At 46.5% G+C, this 6,357-nt stretch overlaps 1 long non-coding RNA gene across 1 annotated transcript; it reads right to left on the bottom strand.

The window, feature by feature from the left end:
* Positions 1 to 422: 422 nt before the first annotated feature.
* Positions 423 to 5,081, bottom strand: LOC112660600 (uncharacterized). Its single transcript, XR_003137094.2, has 4 exons — positions 4,964 to 5,081; positions 4,697 to 4,765; positions 869 to 919; positions 423 to 680 (listed from the first exon to the last, which is right to left on the bottom strand). It is a non-coding gene; the product is annotated as an uncharacterized LOC112660600 (long non-coding RNA).
* Between the last annotated feature and the right edge of the window lie 1,276 nt (positions 5,082 to 6,357).

Below are 6,357 nucleotides of genomic sequence, written 5' to 3'. Positions count from 1 at the left end.
AGGAGCTAGAAGTAAGAGAGTATATATAACATGATTCCATTTTTATGAAGTTTTGGAACTGGCAAAACAATCTATGGTGGTAAAGGTCAGAAGAAGGGTTCCTACTAGGGTACTGGCTGGGAGGAAGCATGAAGGAACTTTCTGGAAATGTTCTGTGTCTTCAACTGGGTAGTGGAACCCTGGGCATACACAAAATATGTAAAAATTCAACCACAGGTACACTTAAGATTTGTGCACTTTACTGTATGTAAATGATATTTGAAAAAAATTGTGCCAGAGGAGTTTAGAAAAGGGAGTGATTTTTCTTTCTTTCTTTCTTTCTTTCTTTCTTTTTTTCTTTCTTTCTTTCTTTCTTTCTTTCTTTCTTCTTTCTTTCTTCTTCTTTCTTTCTTTCTTCTTTCTTTCTTCTTTCTTTCTTTCTTTCTTTCTTTCTTTCTTTCTTTCTTTCTTTCTTTCCTTTCTTTCTTTCTTTCTTTCTTTCTTTCTTTCTTTCTCTCTCTCTTTCTCTCTCTCTCTCTTTCTTTCTTTCTTTCTTTTTTTTTAGATGTATTTATTTATTTTAGAGAGAGCACGAGCAATCAGGGGGAGAGGCAGAGGGAGAGGAAGAATCCTGGAGCAAACTCTTGAACAGGGAGTCCAATGTGGGGCTTGATCCCAGGACCCGGAGATCATGACCTGAGCTGAAATCAAGAGTCGGCTGCTCAACTGCCTGAGCCGCCCAGGCACCCCGGGAGTGATGTCTTCCAGCTTAATTAAGTGGACAGTGAAGGCCTCGTGGCCCGGAGAAGGAACTGCAGGGGGGAAATGGTCCCTTTGTCTCTCTTGGTGGCTCAGTAACACAGGATCTAAACAAAGCACTTAAACTTACCTTAATGGAGTCAGGAATCATCATTAAGTGGTTTTGGAGATTATTTGCTATCTGTTTACAATGCAAAAAAAAAAAAGTTTAGGATTATATAATTGCAAAAGTCATATTCAGGGAGGTAATTATCAAGTGTAACATGAGTGTTCTATTTTCGGGCTTCATTGCTAGCTCTTCTGGCCCTTCATTCCCTTTCGGTAATGTGATTGCGAGTTGTTTTTCTGGTTCTCTTCTGTCGGAGGCAGCTGGATGATGGGAGGCTATGGATGGGGAATACAGAGTGGAATGATAAATCACATTTCTTTCTGTTGGGCTTTGCTTTTCACAAAGCACCTGTGTACACAGCATCTCACTCGATAGCAATCCAGGAGGGAGACAGGGTTATCAGTCATGATTATTGATTGCAAGCAACAGAAACCAATACTGAATAGCTTAAGCAGAGAAGGAATGTATTAGGAGGTTATCAAATGGCTCAGAGAATTAAAAACAACAACAACAACTGGAGAACGAGGGTGAGAAAACAGACAGGAATCAGGGAGAGCTTACTCAAGCCCCTGTTATTTTAGGGAGCTTTTGTTTCAGCAGCTTAGCTGTTTCAGTTAAATTTGGGAATGATCAAGACAGATTTTCCAGAAAGCAGTAGCATGGACAGGGATGACAGAAAGTGATTTGACCTGTAGAGAAAGGAGATTCCAGGAGGGAATCACGGCATGTCAAAGACAGGGAGGTAGGAAAGGATGGTGAGGGTGGGCTTGGGGTTTTGCAATTTGGGTGAGGCAATGGGAAGAGGTAAAGCTGGGAGAGTAGGTTGAGGGCTGGTGGAGAGCTTTGCATGCCTGGGTGATGAGTTTGTACTTAGACCAGTGGGTCCTTTTGCCTTTTGTTTTTGAGCAAAGGGATGAGATTTTTCTATTTGTCCTTTAGGAATAATAAGCTGGTACCCGAGAGAGGACTGTGTGGAGCAGGAAACCTGGACCACAGCCAGCTGACATAGTGAGCACCAGTGTCAACTGCTCCTGACAGACTGAGAAGGAGGGCCAAGAAAGGGCTTTGGGCCTGCGTCACTTGACAGCCATGAAGAAAGCAGTTTCCAGAGCATGCTGAGGCCGGGCGGGTTTTCAGAGAGCTAGGGGCTCAGTAGGCGCCGAGGACATGGAGTTTCAGGTAGATGAGAACAAGGGACTCCAGTCCAAGCTCTCCACCTCCTGCCCTGGCCTGTCATTGCCCTCAGCTGCTTCCAGGTTCCCCATCCCCTTCCTCAGCTACACCTGCCTCAGAGCTGAGCTTTCTCTCTGGAACGCTCTCCTCCCTTCTGTTCCCTCAGCAGGACATAGAATCTTAGTATCTGAGGAGACCTAAGATGGAAAAGTGGAGGCTTGGGGAGGGGCAGGGGCTTGCCAAGGACACAGCCAGGGGGAGGCAGAGCCAGTAGCCAAAGTCCATCTCATCTCGGTCCAGGGCTCTTCTCCCACCCTGTCTCTTCTGAGAAGCTGTCCCTGACTGAGCCCTTTCACTGGTTTATTCTGTGGTTTGCATGCATCCAGTTTGTAGGGCATATTCCACGGGGCATTTAAAATTCCTCATTTGGTGCTGTCTTCCAATGAGACCTATTGCCTTGTCCTTGGTGTGTCTTCCAGAACCTAGTCCAGAGCTCGGCATGAGGCTGCACCATGTAGGTCAGGAGCCCAGGGCTCTCCACCTGGCTCTGCCTCTTGACCTGCAGAGAGTGCCAAGTGCAGTCCATCCCCCAAGGCAGTGCAGGCAGGAAAGCACGAAAATAAGGAGGACACAGACAGAAGGCAATGAGCCAGTTTTTACTCCTAGCAAGTCCCCCTCGGGATCCCTTCACCTCTGAGGAGATTTCAAGCACTGCCCCCAGGCTACACAGGCCTGGCTTGAACTCCGAGTTTCTCTGGACCAGGCTTGTGGTCCAGGTCACATGTTATGTTAACTCTTTAGTTGGATTCATTCCATGTGAGTAGTGTAAAATCCAACTCCAAATCTGATCTTGGATTATAAATTCCCCGGGACATATCCACCCTCCCACTCCAACTCAGGCTGAGACATGCAAGTTTCCTTGTTTCCCTGTGTGGGAGGAGAGAGTTTACTCATCGGCTCTTTTACTGAGGGTATAGTCCTTTGAGGGTCCCGGTTTATATGAAGGTTTCAGTTCTATCTCCTTACCCTATCTGCTAGAACCTGGACTGACCACCCCTTTGCCATCTCCCCTCCCTGAGAATCTTCCCCTGCTATTCTTTTCTCTTCTTTTTTTTTTTTTTTTAATTTTTACTTATTTATGATAGTCACAGAGAGAGAGAGAGAGGCAGAGACATAGGCAGAGGGAAAAGCAGGCTCCACGCACCAGGAGCCCGATGTGGGATTCGATCCCGGGTCTCCAGGATCGCGCCCTGGGCCAAAGGCAGGCGCCAAACCGCTGCGCCACCCAGGGATCCCTCTTCTTTTCTTTTTAAGAGTAAGCTCTATGCCCAATGTAGGGCTTGAGCTCAGGACCCTGAGATCAAGAGTCACATGCTCTACTGACTGAGCCAGCCAGGCTCCCCTCTGGTCCCTCACACCCTCTGCTATTCTTCACCCTTACACTGGATGAATCTTAGTAAAGTGTGGCTCTGATCATGCTCAAGAACTTTCAGTGGCTCCCTATGATTAAAAATGTAGCATTTCAGGCCTTGACAGCAGGGCTTCAACCCAACTTTGCAGTCTCCTTACTGGTCACTCTGAGTAGTGAGGCCACTGGGCAGGCAGGCAGTGACTCAGGGGAGCCCAGGGGGAAGTGTATGTCACCTACTGGGCACTTGGGGCCACTTGCCTGGCCAAAGGATAACCCTTCCCCACCTAGTCGTTCATGTTCTCAGATTTCATTTGCCCATTTTATTCATAACATTGTAGGGAAGAAGAAAAATGCTATTTTTAAAATTAATTAATTAATTAATTTTGAAGTAGGCTCCATGCCCAGCATGGAGCCCAATTGGGGAACTGAACCCACCACAGTGAGACCAAGACCTGAGCAGAAATCAAGAGTCGGCTGTCCAACCCACTGAGCCACTCAAGCTCCCTGAAAAATGCTATTTTAAAAAGCTGCCTGGAATGGTAAACTTTATGTTATGTATATTTAACTACAAAAAAAACCCCCCCACACATACACAAAACTGCTTGGCAGCATTTTCTAGAGTAAGCCAGGCATCTTGGTGGAAGATTGCCTGTTTTGGGACAACATACCTACTTGGCCTTTCAGTTATGCAAAGCAGGGTTTGGAATGAATGTGGTGGGAGAAGCTGAGCTCTGTGCACCCTTGGGTGGGGTGGTTAGGTTTTGCTTCTGTTTGGTCATAAATGCTGTTTTTGTTTCCATCCTCCAAGGACCCAGGAAATGGGTTTGGAACCAAGATGAAAGGGCAGGGACAGACGACTTTAATCTGAGCTGGGATGGGCCCCGCTAACGTGGCAAGGAGTTGGGGTAAGAGGAGGGGACTTAAGATGTCTTTTTTTTTTTCTTTGAGTAAGCTGTATGCCCAACCTAGGGCTTGAACTCATGAACCCAACATGAAGAGTTGCATGCTCAGGCGCCTGGATGGCTCAGTTGGTTAAGTGTCAGACTTTGGCTCGGTGTCCTGGGGTTGAGCCCCAAGTCAGGCTCCCTGCTCAGTGGGGAGTCTGCTCCTCTCCCTCTCTCTCTGCCCTTCCCCCTGCTCATGCCTCTCTCAAATAAATAAGTAAAATCTTGAGAGAGAGAGAGAGAGAGAGAGAGAGAGATGCATGCTCTATCGACTGAGCCAGCCAGGGGTTCCCCCAAATGCCCTTTGTAACCAAATTTTACCTGGACCATAATTTGAGAAGGAGGCTGGTCCTGTGGAAGCAGGTGAGGAGAAATCTTATGTAACCTGGGCTGTGGAAGAAAAGGAGTCCCCGTGAGGGAGGCAGAAGGTCCTAGGCCTGGCTGCTTCTGAGGCCTCTGGCCCCCTCTGACATCAGAAGCTATCAGCAGCAAAGTTCTGGGAGGTTTCAGGAAGGTGCTGGAGGTTTTCCCTGGAACCCAGGTCTGGCTATGGAGCTGGGAGAAAAAAGAGTAGAAATGAACTCCTACCTTGTTACCTTGCCTGGCCTTGAGGGCTAAGGGGGAGGCTTGGCCTGGCAGCCAAATACCAGGGGTTAGCTGTCTGGAGATAAGAGCAGGCCAGTTGGGTTCCTTTCATCCTCACTGAGGAAAGAGAAGAGAGAGAGAGAGAGAAGAAATTTGCAAGTCTCCCTCGAAGCTCTTTTCACTTTCATAGAACCCTCAAGAGTGGGATGAGCCATGTTTCCAAATGCAGTGGAGGAAGGAGACCCAGCCTCCCTCCAGGTCCCCTCCTGGTGAGGAGAGACCCCCTGTCTTGTCCACTTGGGCAGGATTGGCAGCAGGAGGAGATTTATTAATTTGTAAAAAAAAAAAAATAAGTGAAGATAGCTTTGGATATTTTCTACTTATTATAAAAGGTTTAGACAGTTGCACATATATAACAAAGTCATGTCATTCCATCATCCAGAGGTAGACCCTGTTGGCATCTGGCGTCAAGCTTCCCATGCTTTGTTTTCTTTCTTTTTTTCTTTTTTAAAGATTTTATTCATTTATTCATGAGAAACACAGAAAGAGGCAGAGACATAGGCAGAGGGAGAAGCAAGCTCTCCGCTGGGAAGCCTGATGTGGGACTCACTCCCGGGACCCCAGGATCACTCCTTGAGCCGAAGGCAGACATTCAACCACTGAGTCACCCAGGTGCCCTATGTTTTGTTTTCTTATGTATCCTTATGAATCCATGACCCAGAAGTCAGCTGGGCTCTTAAGATTAAGTTAAGATGGGTTTGAACTCTTTATTCTGTACCCAGTGGAAATTCCACTCTCTCCTCAAAAATGAGCTTCTCCGAGGGCGTAAGTAGGTACAGTCCCCTTTGGCTCCTATTTGCCAACCACTGAATTCTTAGTTTCTGCATCCTTTTGGCTGTCTGGTGCCTAAGTCCTGGGGCAATATGGCCTGGGAGTAGCTAAGACCAGAATCTTAGCTCTTTTCTTCCATTTCCAGAAAAATCCCATTCACAAGAAGCCATGTGTGAATTTAAACATTCTTAAGGTCAAAAGGACAAAGAGTGAGGTTATGTCACAGGAATAAAAACTTTTTAAAATTGAGGTTGAAGGGCTTCTCTTCATCAGAGAAGAGTTGGTTAAGTGGCTCAGTTGGCTAAGTGTCTGCCTTTGGCTCAAGTCATGAGCCCATCAAGCCCTGAGTCGGGCTCTGTGTTCAGTGGTGAGTCTACTTCTCCCTCTCCCTATCGCTCCTCTCCCTCTACTTTCTCTCACTCTCTCTTTCAAAAGATAAAAATTTTTTTTTTTTTTTTTTTTTCAAAAGATAAAAATTTTTTAAAAAGATTTTATTTATTTATTCATGAGAGACAGAGAGAGACAGAGACACAGGCAGAGGGAGAAGCAGGCTCCACGTAGGGAGC

The sequence above is a fragment of the Canis lupus genome, chromosome 2 (assembly GCF_003254725.2).
Source record: "Canis lupus dingo isolate Sandy chromosome 2, ASM325472v2, whole genome shotgun sequence".
NCBI classification, from domain to species: domain Eukaryota; kingdom Metazoa; phylum Chordata; class Mammalia; order Carnivora; family Canidae; genus Canis; species Canis lupus.
The sequence above is the reverse complement of the archived record's forward strand: the minus strand, read 5'-3'. Positions and strand labels throughout refer to the sequence as shown.